Consider the following 16251-nt stretch of genomic DNA (forward strand, 5'->3'; position numbering starts at 1 on the left):
TGAGACGCCTAGAGAGAAGTACCAGTGGCTATATCGAATATCACAGCGAGTTTGTAACGGTTTTCCGTGGAAAGATACTGGAAATCATCAAACTAATGACGACGTGGAAAAATCCGTGTTTTGATTCCTACATGTCCCGTATTCTCGGAGCACTTCTAGTTTCACACGCTGAAATGAACACAAAGATTTTGAATATCATTTAGTAATTATGATTAAAATTTATATTCAATCAAAAGCAAACAATTGGATTTGTTTTCGTAATGAGTTAGATATGATTAGCAACTTGAGTAAAAATGTTTTTTGAAAGCTGGTAAGCGAAAATCTTGTTCCGCAAGGGTGGATAAGTGGCCGACCTCTTGTTAGAGGTATTTTGCCGTTCTGTGCCTGATCTTAAGTCTTTAATGTTATAAATTAATTTGTTGTAACTTGTAACCCATTTGTTGCTTTTTACTTTGACTGAGACACAGTTAACATTTATGTATAATAATTGCAATCGAACTGAACACTCAAAAACTGCACAAATACATAGAGTATCAGTTGGATTTCTGCGGTACAGACTATTTATCCTTACATGTTTTTGCGACGGAGGTCTAATAATACGGATATTAATAACACTTATAAGTGTACATTTTGTTTTTGAAGGTATATTCAATACAACTTCCAGTAGACATAATTATATAGAAAAATATAATGATATGGGTAAATACAATTCACGATATCCTTCCGATTCCGCATTTCATTTACTCCGGCAGATCTTCAGTAAACAAACAAAATGATCAATTTGATAATAATTGAAACACGCTTTTATTTTCAGTTATCAGGGTGAGATACAGTTCTGTTGTCTCTTTATTATGTTCCAACAGCTCATTTTCTGTTGTTTCTTTTTGACATGCTCTTTTTTCTTCGCTTGTGACTTCGGAAAAATATTGGCGCGCGTGGTCCATTTAGACTTAGGGCGTGGTAGCTTCAGGTCGTTTCTGCGTTGGTCTGTACCAGGTAGTAGCACAGTTTTCAGTCGGCGGAGGTCCAGTTATACGTTATTACTAGTCAACTCCGCCTTTATTAGTGTGTTATCGGCAGTATTTCTTGTTTGTTATTATTGTACCGTTGCCAAATATTTCGTATTCAGTGGACAAGATCTCTTCTATGGAAAAACCTACCTTTAAATATCTTAGATAATAATTCCACCGAATAGATTATTTTTTTAAGGAGATTTGCTTGAAGCAAAGCTACGCGCATCCGCTCAGAACTAAAGACTAGTCTTTTGAACAAATTTTAATTTATTTATTAATCTATCTACTTTTTCGCCACCATGTGTGTGTAATATGTTTGTGTGTATATATATATGTTCAAGTATTGCTTCCTATGCTATTTAATTTTGTGATTAATGTTGTTTTGCTACGTGTCTTTCGTGACGTTAATCTTTGTGTATACACATGGCATCGGGTATCTGCGAATCAAATTTCGCGGTATGATTTGTTACCCTTTTCATTTGTTTAGAAGAGCATAATTTTTTCATATTTATCCCGTGAAATGGAGGTAGATATGGCAAGCCTTGGCTTGGAGCCGGTCACCTGGTCGTATCCGGTGTGGTAATAGTTAATTGGTTTTTTGTTTCGGATGTATAAACTTCATAGATATTGGGGGGACAATAATCGGATCTTTTGTACAATGCCCCCGCCAAGGCTGAAAATAACAAATTCGGTAATGATTCAATTGGGTTATGTAGTTTTTTTTTAATCAATCGAAGTCCAGCAATCATAATTACCCCACACGGGGTTTTTATCCGCGCAGGGTAATCAGCGGTGCAGCGACAAGCGTGTTCCTATCGCGCATCAAGATGCGACGACCACAAGGTCTGACGCTGAACAACAAGAAACCTGTAATCCAGGTCGAAGTGAGGTGGTACTGGTAATTTTCTTATTTCGTACTACTCGGCAAGTTTTTGAAATTATTTTGCATGGTAAACACAATATATACTTTGTAACATTTTTATCTAATCACAGGTATAAAGAGTGACGAAAAGAGTGAAAAACAACTGTTGATTATTCGCAATACCATCGCTGAGGATCGCGACTGATTGGTAATTTTCTCATTTCGAACTACTCGGTGAGTTTTTGAGATTATTTTGCATGGTAAACACAATATATACTTTGTAACATTTTTATCTAATCACAGGTATCAAGAGCGACGAAAAGAGTGAAAAATAACTGTTGATTATTCGCAATACCACCGCTGAGGATCGCGACTGATCTTTGTAACTGCTGGACAGGTTCGTTGTTTATTGAATTAAACTGAATATTATTTTATTGATTATTTTTGTTAAAAATTTTCATGAACTGTACCATTGCATTGCTTAATGGTTTGGGGTGTTTCTCTAGTAGTGGTTCTCAATAGGTGGGGCGCGCCCACAAAGGTTGGTAGACAATTTTTTAGAGGGCGTGCAGCTAAGTGAAAAATAAATATTTATTAGATTTGATCTTTCCCGTCGTATTTTGGGTATTCGCATTTCTTTATCTTGGATATTCACGTTCCATCTACCTTGCTATATTTTGCTTAGCAAAGCATAAAAGTTAAGCAAATAAACTCAGATGTCTTATAATTTTTTAAATCTAATTACAGAACTCTAACGACGGGAAAAAAAGTGAAGATAAATGGATGTTTTGAATGCCAAAGCTGATGGTGGCGACTGATCGAAGTGGGTGAAGAGGTGTTGTTTGTTTCCAATTTCCAATCTTTTCTGCTCAATTTCTGACAGGGACCACGAAACACACGGCACTAACGCGGTTCTGTAAATGGAATCTTTTGTTTTAAGTCGCGTAATCTAGCGATTCTCCCACGATGCCGAGGAGTCCAGCGATCCCATCGCTACGCTGCGGGAAATCCAGCGATCCTCTCGCTACGCCACGCCGCGGGAAATCCAGCGATCCTCTCACTACGCCACGCCGCGGGAAATCAGCGATCCTCTCGCTACGCCACGCCGCGGGAAATCAGCGATCCCCCCGCGATGCCGGGGAAGCCAGCGATCCCCTCGCGACGCCGGGGAGTCCAGCGATCCCTTCGCGACGCCGGGGAGTCCAGCGATCCCTTCGCGACGCCGGGAGTCTAGCGACCCCTTCGCGACGCCGGGAGTCCAGCGATCCCTTCGCGACGCCGGGAGTCCAGCGATCCCTTCGCGACGCTGGGAGTCCAGCGATCCCCTCACGACGCTGGGAGTCCAGCGATCCCCTCACGACGCTGGGAGTCCAGCGATCCCCTCGCGACGCTTGGAGTCCACCGATCCCCTCGCGACGCTGGGAGTCAAGCGATCCCCTCGCGACGCTGGGAGTCCAGCGATCCCCTCGCGACGCCGGGGAGTCCAGCGATCCCCTCGCGGGTGTCCAGTTTTGGGAGTTAAATTTTTCTACCTAACCAAATTTCTACTTTACCTAGGTTACGGACGTGATGTTACTAACGCTTCCACAAAGCGTCAACCGTCGTGCACCTGGTTTCAGGGTGATAATATCAGTACTGCTTAACTTCAAGTTAACTTAGATGTGTTTTTTTCGCTCAATTTGTGTATGATTGATTTTTACTAGTAGAACACTCGTCTAAAACGCTTCATTTATATTTAAGGCATATCAAGAGAACATGCAAGATCTAAGAAGGCTGCTAAATGATCACTTGTTCTGGACAAAACTACGTTTGGTGAGTTATGACGAGATTGTTCATACTTAAATTGGATTTTTGTCAACTACCCGGATATTCATCTTAGTTCGTTGTTTTGTGTGTTAGTTGGAAAACTGGCTTTTACCACAATTTTGTTATCAAGAATTGACTTTTATCGAATATCGAAGATGGCGCCAGAGTCAAATTTTTTTATCAAAATCGGAGCCATAATACGTTTTTTTAAATGACTCGGAGCTGGCCAAATTAAAATGAAATTTTCTCAATGCTACAGCCCTGGTACCGGTGGCTCATGAGGCAATACCAGATAGAGTAATATTATTCCAAAGTTGTTATACTAATGCTATAATTAGACGTGAAGTGGGTCTGTGAGTAGTTCTGCCTAAATATTGCTGCCCGTGTTGGCTTTTTCCGCAACAATTTAATTCCTTAGTAAAAAGTCGCAAAAAAGCTCAATTATTTTGTCAAATCTTCTTGACACACGATATTTCAACCAAGATCTTTTATTGCGTACGGTAGAACCTTTTTCCATCGAATTTTTCAACAAACAAACTAGGGTGATGAGCTAGGCGCTCAAGGTCTGGCCTTACCGGTACCGATGTACGGACTTAAATTGCTCACTTGGTACGGTCATTTCCATGACTAAATTACCAAAATTATATTTTTTGCAGAACCATGAAAGTATGAAAGAGGCGTATTTTAGATGGAATGCTACATTACGAATAATATTACAAAAAGTAAGTTAATTAGCAGATGTTTATCTCTGCTTAAGATACTTTTGCACGGATTCATAACCTTGTGGGTGATTTTCCATGTTGACCTAATGGGCCACAAGAATCAGAATTCAGTTATAAATTTTCTCCTCCAAAATTAACAGTTCAGTACATAAATTTTCTCCTCAAATTAGTAATAACCCTTGCCTTGCATTCTATTATCTATTATATAGGAAATTTCAAAATCAAAAGCAGGGACACACTGGCCATGAGCTACGGAGACCGCAGATTTGTGCGTGAGTAAATATTGATGTACGCGAGACACGTAGTTGTTAATTTTAATACGATCAGGAAAACAGCTACCAGATGATAATGTCCCTATAACTTTTAGGTTCTTGAGAATAACATTTATGCATATTTTTTTTTGTCCGGTAGCCGGCGGTATGTTATCCTTCATCTTCAATGTAATACAACTTTGTTTCGTCTATTCGTCAACTTTTCAACGTTTAGTTCTCGAACAAAAAATCCAAAGCGATTGTAAAAACTATTTTGTTGCGTCGCTCTGACATAAACTTGCTTTCACATGTTGTGCAAATTTTAAGGGATCATAATATAGTGATTTGAAACAAAGTAAAATTCCCTATCTTAAAAAACGACGTTCTTCTCCGGCGCAGATACATCCGTGACATTAATGAATCCTTTGTTTTACTTATTTCTATCAAGATATCAAAAAAGTGTTTAATTATGATATTATCTCCAGTTGATCACCCCGCCCACGACTTGACTCTGCCATTAAATCATATGTTGACTTCAGAAAATAACGTTGGATTAACGCAAGATAGAATTTTAATGCGAATAATATTAACCAATTTCACTGTTTATGAAGTCTTCTTAGATCAGTTGAAGCTCGAGATTTATCGCCATATTACCCCCGCACTCAATAAATACAAAAACCCCGACTTCGTACATGCTGAGCCATCAGTCTACATGTACTGTTTTTTTTTTATATTGTTATAGCATATACAATTTTATTATTAACTAATAAATTCATTTATTTCAGGTGCCCATGAAGAAACGTGAACAGAGCTTAGTGATGAAAGATGCTGCTGATTCAAATTTAAAATGTGTTTGCAATATTTAAAAATTATCGTGCGTTTCGGATAGGATTTTTATAGCAGATATGACGAACCACGCCTTCTCGTCCGGTCCAAGTACGTTTCGAGTGTGGCATAAACCAGTTTAATTGTTTCGGATACAGGGATTTCTCAAACTTACTTTAGTATGACCTTGTATGTTCTTATATTGATTTTACTACAGATCGTTCCATCTGTTGGTTAACGGCCATGCGACTGTATTTATGCTTTTCCCAGCATAACGTTATGTAGGCATGTTTTGTGTGCAGTGGGGTTGAAAACAAATTCAAATCATTTTCCCTTACAACCTATATTTGGAAGCTTGGTCTAATTTTAATAATTCCGGATGGTCTGAAATTTGTGACAAACTTGAATGTGCCAAGCAAAAATTCAAGCCGAAGTCCGGGAGTCTTATCCGACTCTTTGTTTTTTCAATGTTAAATTTGTTTAAGACTCCACCGCCTAGCTCGCAACAAATTTTATTCGGTCTGTTAGCGTGAGATAAATTTTACCCATGCACTTTCCGGGGTGAGTAACAGAAATATGGAGATAAGTATTAACTGAAATGAATATTCCCTCTCACCAGCTGCTATTGATTATTTGATTCAACTATGTTTATTGTGCGATAAACGTTCTATGTGTGCTTTTTCATTAATTTTTTAATAAATATTGGTTGCTAACATTTTTTTATTATTATTAATAAATTTACTGTCTTTGCCAATCTACGTACGTAAAGTGTAATTTTTGATATATTTTTTTTCTCTTGTTTCGTGAATATAACTTCCGAGTGAACTTTAACTTTAATATTTTCGAAATAAAATGTTTCAAACTCTACAATTTCAAAAGCTTTTTACGTGGCTGGGATAGTTAGACAGGCAGTAGTATATCGGTGGATGACTGCAGGCGCTAGGCGGGGTGGACAGCCAGGAAGAGCGCGTGGGGGCGGGGGGCCGTGCAGCTGGCTAGCCCAGGGCCGCGGCCCAAAAATTTTTTATCGCCGGGCAAAAAAAAAAAAAATATTATGTGTGGCCATGTATGGGCCGATGATAAATGACACTTTTGTGGTTAGATTTATCTATGGTCATGCTTGATCATGCTTGATCGATGATAATTTCGAGATTTTGATATTTTGAAGAGTTTGACCTGAGATTTTTGCAGATTTCTGGCATTTTTCGCCATTTTTATGGACCAAAAACTAACTAAACTCTTCCTTCTCTATCTCTGACGCCCCAGATTGCAACATATATATATATATATATCTCAAAATGCGATACCGGATTCTGAACCTTCGACTCTGTACACTCACTTATCACTCAAATCTCAAATGTTGAGTCGTAATTATTTATTGGACGAGAAAAGCAAATAAAATCCAAGAAAGAGTGCCGCCGTTATCCGGTTTAGAAAAGATATCCGGTAATTAATAATTACGGGACGAGGAAAAGAGTCGATAATATGAGGAGACGCGAATTTTTTATCCGGGAGACCGGCTACCCTCAATAACAACGGAATAGCGGGCGCCATTTGATCAACCGCAGATTACACTTTACTGGTTACCACGTGCTTGCCCACCAAGTGTCTACTTGCTACGTGGCATTAGATAAGTCCCATTCTTCTAACTCGAGCACACCATCTCTCAGCCCTAGCTCGGCGGTGTGGCGCATCGTGCTAAGCGCATCTCTATTCCAATCCCATCCTATCCCACCTTTTTTAAAACCGCGGTTTGTAAACTCCTTGCTCTTGAAATAGTGGAACAAGACACAAATCCCAAATTTTCTGTTGTTTATTGTACACATAACGACATAACAAAATAAACACATAAAATTAGCGTCATAAGTGGTGCTTTTCACATGGATTTTTTACCATGAGCATTAACTTAGCACGACGTTCAAAGGGAATATTGGAAAACATTTGAACCCCAAGTGGCAAGAATTTTACTGTAATCAAGGGTAGGCTATGGAGAAACATCAATATATATATTTGATAATTGCACGAAAGCCCGGCATGCCAAAAAATAAAGCCACCACTCACTTCACTATTTTACTTTCTACAACACAAATCCGTAATTTCACATCTCATGCTGCTATTTCTTTTACAGAATCTAATGAAGAAATGGAGCTTTCCGATCTGAGACCGTCACCTGAAACACGACGAGCATGTTATTCGTTATCGAACACTAAACCAGGGATGACAAGTCTTAGACGAGGTTCTAATTGATGTTTACTACGGCTCTACCGAGGAGAACCCCAGATTTTATGAATAGTTTAGTAGTTAGTGATTAGTCAGTAAGCTTTCCCAGGTTTCTATCAGTATTTAGACTCTGTTACTATTAAAAGTCTGGAACTTTGGGCGAATCTGAAAGTCGTAATTATGTAAGAGGAGTGCTGGACGCCACTTAGCCTTAGGTTGGTTTATGTAACCTCTCATCGTCAAAGGGTTTCACTACCATAATGTCCTTGTATAGGGAGATTGGAATTACACCTACAGTCGATATATATGTATTGGTAACTGGAAGTGGTGCGCTATATGATTAAGCCAAATTTCTTTTCCTCGGTGAAAAACACGAAAAACCTACCCGATAATGGTATTAATTCCGTCCGAAAGTGCTGTCTCGATATCCTCAGTTTCATAGTCTTAAAGCTCTGCAAGTCGAACAGCAGACACATGAAGCATATTGATGATTATCGTCATTCCTCATATGAACCAGTACCTGAATGAGACAGAAGTTCGCGATTGACCTTTCCCCGACCTTTGACCCCCAAAAAATCTTCATATACTTTACCCAGTCGTTGACTTTACCTTTGCAAAATTATCGGGGCTTATTTTAAGAGTGGTTTCGCGAGTTGGCGCCTGTAAAATGGGGTATTTGTTTCAAACCATCAATATAAATTCATCGTATACAACAACAAACACAACCGAAAACTAATGAAGAGAGTTAAAAAAAAAACGAAAACGAGGTGATGTTTACGACCACGCCTGAAAATCTTGTCTGGGTGAGAAAAGTGTCTGAGCGGATGCGAAAAAGGAGCATTGTTAAGTCATTTTTTGAATCTTGCTGATTGGCCAAGGTCACTAAGTAAACAAAAAAGTCGATGCTCGGGGAAAGGTCCATCGTATGTTAGACCACAATTTTAATTCTTAACAAATCTGATGGGACCCAGTTTAAACTTTCTGGTAATATTAGAACGCATCAACTCAAAGAAAGCTCGACGAAATGTAGCCCGCGGACAAAAAACAACTACGTTTAAAACTTTAAAATTTGCAAAAATTTGAAAACAGGGCCCCGGATGAAAGTCCGAATCTCGGTCCAGCCAAAAACGAAGATAGTTGATTTATAGTTGATTTTATTTATCACTGGAGCCAGGGTCAAACTTTCCAAAGTTGGCGGTAAGAATTTTGAGTTTCGACTAGCAATGGTGGTTGATATCAAAAGCAATGAGTTTTCTCAGCGTTCGCATCAAAATTTCCCGTAACCAGCCAAAATATATTTTAATCTAAGTCAAGCTACTCCACAGCAATGCTTAGAACCGTGATGTTTAACACTATTTTAATTCTCATCATTACAAAAAATGGCGACCCCAGTCATAAAATATTACTGCAATTCTGCCATTTGTTATTAATTCATAATTAATATACTAGCAAAGAAGACAAATCAAACTCTTATATTGGACATTTCTCTTCAGTCTTAAATCAACACAGGCACCGCCATTCCAGTTGCCTAAATATAAATTAGAGTGTATTTGACTAGAGAGAAATGCTATAGCATATGGACACCAAGGTGCAAATCAGAAGTAATATAATTCCTTAGCTGAACACACTAACACAGCTTGTCGAAGAGATTGTACACTGTGCCGGAAAGCTACAAAGTAATGGTATTCTAGAATCCAGTGATTCCCAAAGTGGGCGATATCGCCCCCCGGTGGGCGAAAACGATACAGAGGGGGGCGAAAAAGTCGAAGGGGGCGATAGGGGGGCGATTTCACGAAACCTGTTTTTGTTTGGAGCATGGTGCACTTAATTCTGAACTTTGTGTGCATTCGCAGGCTTGAATCACGTGGGCAATTATCACACGCGAAAGGATTGCCGGACTTGTCTTCGCAGTAAGGTACGGTAGTTTGCGTATTGCTCAGCAAAATACGGCCGGAGTAAAATAATCTGGCCTGGGACGATTCACTGAATGAACCTTTCCCCGACCTTTTACCGCGGAAAATTCTTTCTATACTTTACCATTTCAAAATTGTCGGTGCTTAGTTTAAGAGTGTTTCGCGAGTTGGTACCTGTAAAATGGGGTATTTGTTTCAAACTATCATTCTAATTCATACCTTTCAACAATCTGTTGATTCGCACTCTCGTACTTACGAAAATAAAAAGGGCATACTACTATAAAATATCACGGCAATTGGCGAATATAAATTTTCTGGTAGCCAGCTTGTAGGTAACGGTTATCCCGTTGATTATTCTATGCTAATTACGCCATACAATAAGATAAGCTTGAATTTATTTTCGAAGTATTCGAAATTTCTCATTCGAAAAAAATATTTTCGAATGTATTCGAAATAGTGAATTATTCGGTAATGGCCATCCCTGGCTGATGGCAGGGGTTCAATTGCGCAGTAAATATTCGAATATATTGCAATGCAAAAAGGAAATAAAATTCATATTCTATTCGAGAGATTCATCAATGCTTAATTTTTCTAAGAATGTATCTTGTGCGAACAAATATTTCCGAAAATGAACATTACAAAGAACAAGCAAAGAACTAGGATTAGAACTAGGACTAGGATGCCTTTTTCGAAAATGTTCCAATCTTGGCGTCGTAAAGCTGTCAAGCGTGATGCAGCAACAAGACCGTGTCACCTTAAATGTCATTGTAATAACTTTTTAATAAGACGACTGAGTTGAATTCCCAAATTGTCGCAGTTTTTGCGCACTGTTCCGTTTTTAACTTTGAAAAAATACAAGCGACACGCAAAAAACTAGCAACCCTGAATTTTGTCCCGCGAGCGACATAAAATTTGCCGACAACTGGGCCGTAGCCTATAGTCGGTCACGACTTCTTCCACATCCGAGTCCATAAATTCAAAAACAAATGGCTGATTAATTCTGTGGACTGGAGATCGTGGTAGGATGAGGAATCGGGAATGAATTTTACCGAAATATTTTGGTGCAGGTCATCAGGCTGTAGGAATGAATTATATCGTAAAGATAGATTAGATGTACGAAAATCATTATTATAAGTTATGGAAAATTAACATTGTTTTCATTATTTTAATGTGAAATGGGGTGAATTTAGGGAGTAAAATGCTATAAGACAAGAGTACACGGCGGTTTTTGAGGAGGTAAAACCCCGAATTTTTTCATTTCCGACCTATTATATGGTGAAAAAGGGGTTTTCAGCCGTGCTACTATTGCTATCAAAACAACGAAATCGCCTTTTTATCAGTAAACGGGGTAATTTTAGATATAATAAAAAACACCAAGCTCATCCATCTCATTAAAATTTACTATAAACTATGAATTGTCTTCTTTTTTGGTTTGTAATATATTCGTTTCTGACTTTATACATTTTTTTGTAGTGCAGGGGGGCGATGAAGTTATATAAACTACTGTAGGGGGGCGATGATCAAAAAAGTTTGGGAACCACTGTTCTAGATGCTTCAATCACATTTAAGTACGAGAAATTTGAAATCGATTACAAGTTGAGTGGAGTGTATTTGACTATAGAGAAATGCTATAGCATATGGACACCAAGGTGCAAATCAGAAGTAATATAATTCCTTAGCTGAACACACTAACACAGCTTGTCGAAAAGATCGTACACTGTGCCGAAAAGCTACAAAGTAATGGTATTCTAGATGCTTCAATCACATTTAAGTACGGGAAATTTGAAATCGATTACAAGTTGGGCCAAAAAATGGACTAAGTGTTTTCAGAATGCTCTGCTCAGGCAATTTAAATGCTTGAGTTCTGACTTCGATTATCACCATCAAGTGTCTGAAATCCAGTCTCCGAAGAATTCACTATGGGAAGTTTGGAAATACGATTCCTACTAGAGCCTCACTATCAAGAAGGGATTTGCTGTGATTTCATCATTAGTATTATATCGTCGGAAAAAGTTTGAATTGTCAGTGATTTTATAGCAACTAACCCCCAAATGTACCCCATTTCATGTTGAAAATATGAAAACAAAGTTAATTTTTCCCAAAATTCAAACAAAGACTTTCGTAGGAATCAAATTACACCAGGTTTAAGAACATAACAGGTTCCATCCATTCATTTACCCAATATCTATGCTATAAATGGTGACAAAACCGACTTGAATTAACCTTCTGAAACGGAGCAGATCAACAGGGTTCAACCACAAGTACGGACAACAAGCAACAATTGGAAGGAATCAACCAAAAAACAGACCAAGCGAAAGCTATCAACAATTGCCCAGAAACCGTCTATACAAAACGTGCGAAAATCAAATTCGACCAACTTACGAACGTCGGGGAGATTCAAATTGCCTGGAACAACGATTGAAGTAGCAAATTGCTGACAAGCCGAAATAATCAGAAACATTATGAAAAGACAATAATCTCAATTGAAAACAGTTGAACTATGGTAACGGACTCTGGAAACGTTAAAATCATGAATATGGACTGTATTGAACATCGATCGAAATGAACTCTTTTAGAACATGATATATGTTCGAGGTGAAAAACCTAATCAAAAACGAACTGTTGAAAACAATGAACTCTATGGACTGTTTTACGGTAAATTACGCGCTCTATTCCAAACAATAGAGATATTTTCGCGCATACCTAATGGATATACAGATCAGGAGCATGTAATTCTACAATTTGTTTCATGATTTGCAGGTTTTTCTTCTCATTGAGACAGACATTTTTCATTCTTCCACTAATACTAAGGTAAAGTACTTCTTTTTCTTCTTATATATACATGGCGTTTCATTCGACTTTCAATTTTTATAAATTAATTAATGGTAAAACTTTGAATATTCTAATTTCAAATACCTTTCAAGATATTTATATTATTGAAAATTTGCGGTTAGCATTCCTTTTTCGATTAATAGATTTCATTGGGATTAAAATGCTTTCTAAAAGTAGATTCGAGCGAGTCATACTTTTAATTATTTACAAAGCCGTCATATAGAACGGTTAAATAATAAGCTCGTTAAACAAAAATTGTATCCAAAAGCGTTATTTTTTCAAAAAAGCCCTGAGATGGCATAAACTTAAAAATGCGTTTTTTTCATCCCGACATGGGACAAGCATATATTGACCAACTAGGTCTACAAAATCGTAACAATGCGATAATGTGAGCATTGAGTATTTTAGCGTAGCGGAATACATTAAATTGAAAATATGTTTTAACCGTTCAAACCAAATTTTTAAAATAAAAATACGCCATCCTTCTGTAATTCTACTTTACAACCTTTACCCTTTCTATAAATTCTTCTTTACTTCAATGTCTCGTCTCATTATAGATCATATACATTTAAATATTTTTTTTGACCTATATCATTAATTTTAGCATTGTGTATTGTATTTTTCTATATATTTTCAATTTATTAGAGGGTGCCAAATCTTTAAACTTCCAGTTAGTAAGATGGGGAGATAATATAGCAACTAACCCCCAAATGTACCCCATTTCATGTTGAAAATATGAAAACAAAGTTAATTTTTCCCAAAATTCAAACAAAGACTTTCGTAGGAATCAAATTACACCAGGTTTAAGAACATAACAGGTTCCATCCATTCATTATCAAATTAAAATTTATATTCTCAAGACCTTTGACACTGATTGAAATAATTACATCCAAGTTCCCATCAGTACGATGTACATAATTACCCTTATTGAGATAATAGGAGTTTCTGTTTATAACGTGAATCACGAGCTCACGTTTACAGTATTTTAATAAGATTTATGATGGACGTATAAATACGACTCCGATATCTTTCGATAGGGAGATAGAAGACGATGTAAACCATTCAAAGCGAGTGTGGATAAATGTTATAAGATTTATATTCTGTGTGTTGTGGAAATTTACGAATAAAAACACATAGAGATTTTTAACGCATCTTCATTCACGTGGGCGTTGAAGCTGAAGGGTGAACGGGTGACTTGCAAGTCAGAGACAATCTACGAAATAGCAATATATGGTAACATCACATCCATTTACAAATAATACATGCTATAATTTAATCATTATGGTTCTTTTAGCTTGAGTTGAGTAAACGTTACTCAAGTAATAGTGCAAGATAGGTATCTATATTTATATACGACTGAACTGCAATGATTTTGTTATACAAAAAGCTTACCATTGATAGCCGTTCCTTGTGGTTTATCTTTAAATTCGCCCATGCAGGTCCCCGTGCAAACTGATGGGTTCTTTAAAATTTCAACCAGTCGTCTTTCATTTCTCCAATGCATACTTCCAATTTTCGTTTGATTCATTATCTTCCATTTGCACTAGGGCCTACAAAAGGAATTGAGACTTAATATTCACTGTTTTATATTTATTATATATCTGATTCAGCATGATAAGGAATTGAGACTTAATATTCACTGTTTTATATTTATTATATATCTGATTCAGCATGATGGTTCTGCAGCTAATTATTCCGAATATATTTTAAAATGATTTTTCTATTATAACACATATTGATATTAAGACTAAGTAATTCAGCCCGAATGGAAACAAAAATTTCATTCTGACAACCTCACTCATGATGTAATAAATTGAATTGAAATGCTGATCCAAAAAGATTCTGGTCGTTTCAAAATAGCTGTTTAGTTTAGTAACAGAATTAAAATCATGGAAAAACGCTGCACAAGAAATTGCATACCTGTAAAACAGTATGGTCGTCTGGACATGCAAAATGGGATCTTCGTCAATGTCTTTGATTTACCACAGAGGCACAGGCATTAATCTTATATTATAGTATGGCCTAACTGAATTCTTAATTTAATAGCCACCAAATCGCCTTCCCTGCTCCATCGCTGTAATTCTCAATGTTCAACATTGTCTGTTTGCTTGCATCCCAAAACAGTTCGCACTCCGCATAAATGAAAATTGTAGCCAAAACTAATATTTAGTTAAGATATAATATAAAGCTAAATAAAACACTGAAAAGGAAAAAGCAAAAACGTATATATTATCATATTCAACTATTCAATATATGAATTTAAATGCATTTACATCAATAGATGTTGTTCTGCACATTGAACCTTCTAGTAGTGGTTCCCAACCTTTCAGTGCTATTGACACTTCTGAGGATATACATGGACTTTGTGGATCCCCTTTAATCAAAATTAGTAAATACTTTTATCCGTCTTGAATTTGGGGGATCATATAATAATGTGCGATGTCGGTAATTATTTTAAACGGGATGTGAAAATTGGTTGATGATTTTAAACGTTGGGAATCACTGTTGCAGTAGAACCACTGATGCCACACTGCCATATCTAAGTACAAGAGAGCGATGCTCAAATATATGGACACGAATATCAAAATGAAATAGTACGGTTATGCAATTTGCCACAGTAGACTATCGGCAACGCGAAGTGCAAAATTTTTGATGACATCATCGCACACAAAACACGTATCCCATAGGGCCCACAAAAATTTTTGAAATAAGAAGTAATAGCCTTCTAGGGAATCTTCAGCAACTGAAACTTTCAAAGCAATTGGTCTAGTAGTTATTTTCAATAACAATAAAAAGAAAAATTCCAACAAGATCAACAACCTAATAAAACGATCCATATAAAAATTTCGCGTCCAAAAACTCTGATATTGTAAGATATATAAAAGGTGATACACAGTGATTTAATCATAATGCTCGCATTATTTAACATAGAGAGTCCCTGGAAACAAATATATATATGTGATTATGTATTCTATATTAGACTGTGTCACTCTAGGCTACCTTATTACTCCTTGATTTCAGAGGCATGGACTTGATGGTGGTGGAAGCCCCGTCTGGATCTTCACAAGTCATCATTTCAACACATAACGGTACCGATATACCGGCAGCAGTCGATGCCCATCCAATCTTATACTACATTACTATGGCTTAACTGAGTTCCTAATACAACATCCATCAAGCTACAAGTCAATGTTCCACCCCGATAGTTTCCAAAGTCAAAATCTTGTTTGCGTCTAATCAGTTTGAATAAATACGATCCAAACTTCAATATTTACCTCCGATATACGGTTATATATTATAATAATGCATATGCATTGTACTTACGATTCTTAATTGTTTTAGCTTTTACATATTCTTGTTCTCAATCCAATCCATTTATTTACGCCTTCGTGTTCAGCTGTCACCAATCAGTATTTTAATACTATATTATGGCCTAACTGCATAAGTAATTATCTTTAACTAGTATATTACATTTCCCGTTTTCTTTCACAACTCCGACACCTGCGATCCAATTCACTCCGTAAACATTAAAACCAAAAATTGATGATCTTAATCTAACTGCATTAGAATAGGTGCTAGGAACTTAGAATAATATTGCAAGGGAAAAAAAAACACTGAAATATAAAAGGATTAGTGAAACTTGGATGCGCACAATCGGTAATTAAAAATAATAATACAAACAACAACCACAAAGAAAAGAGTTGGGAGGGAGAGAACATGTTGACCCGAGGGCTTGGTATTTTGCCATCAGGATACATGTGCCAGTAACTGAAACACTTCTGCAAGTATTAGGCAGCTGGGAACCCT

General features: G+C 37.1%; 2 long non-coding RNA genes across 6 annotated transcripts; one reads left to right on the plus strand and one right to left on the minus strand.

Annotated features, from left to right (window-relative positions):
• Positions 1-796: 796 nt before the first annotated feature.
• LOC120334657 (uncharacterized) lies at positions 797-6336 on the plus strand. 3 transcript variants are annotated; one of them, XR_013480610.1, is made up of 8 exons: positions 799-1911; positions 2007-2109; positions 2179-2272; positions 2623-2698; positions 3616-3687; positions 4338-4403; positions 4613-4675; positions 5440-6336. It is a non-coding gene; the product is annotated as an uncharacterized LOC120334657 (long non-coding RNA). The 3 variants fall into 3 exon arrangements; XR_013480611.1 differs by having other exon boundaries at positions 797-2109; positions 2623-2710; XR_013480609.1 differs by having other exon boundaries at positions 798-2109.
• A 938-nt stretch (positions 6337-7274) lies between these two features.
• LOC120334154 (uncharacterized) lies at positions 7275-15944 on the minus strand. 3 transcript variants are annotated; one of them, XR_013468999.1, is made up of 7 exons: positions 15769-15944; positions 14365-14644; positions 13950-13994; positions 13837-13906; positions 8309-8359; positions 8085-8219; positions 7275-7649 (listed from the first exon to the last, which is right to left on the minus strand). It is a non-coding gene; the product is annotated as an uncharacterized LOC120334154 (long non-coding RNA). The 3 variants fall into 3 exon arrangements; XR_005568419.2 differs by lacking the exons at positions 8309-8359; positions 15769-15944 and having other exon boundaries at positions 13837-13994; positions 14365-14643; XR_013469000.1 differs by lacking the exons at positions 7275-7649; positions 8085-8219; positions 8309-8359 and adding an exon at positions 8502-9227 and having other exon boundaries at positions 13837-13994.
• Positions 15945-16251: the final 307 nt, after the last annotated feature.

The sequence above is a fragment of the Styela clava genome, chromosome 15 (assembly GCF_964204865.1).
Source record: "Styela clava chromosome 15, kaStyClav1.hap1.2, whole genome shotgun sequence".
Taxonomy (NCBI): domain Eukaryota; kingdom Metazoa; phylum Chordata; class Ascidiacea; order Stolidobranchia; family Styelidae; genus Styela; species Styela clava.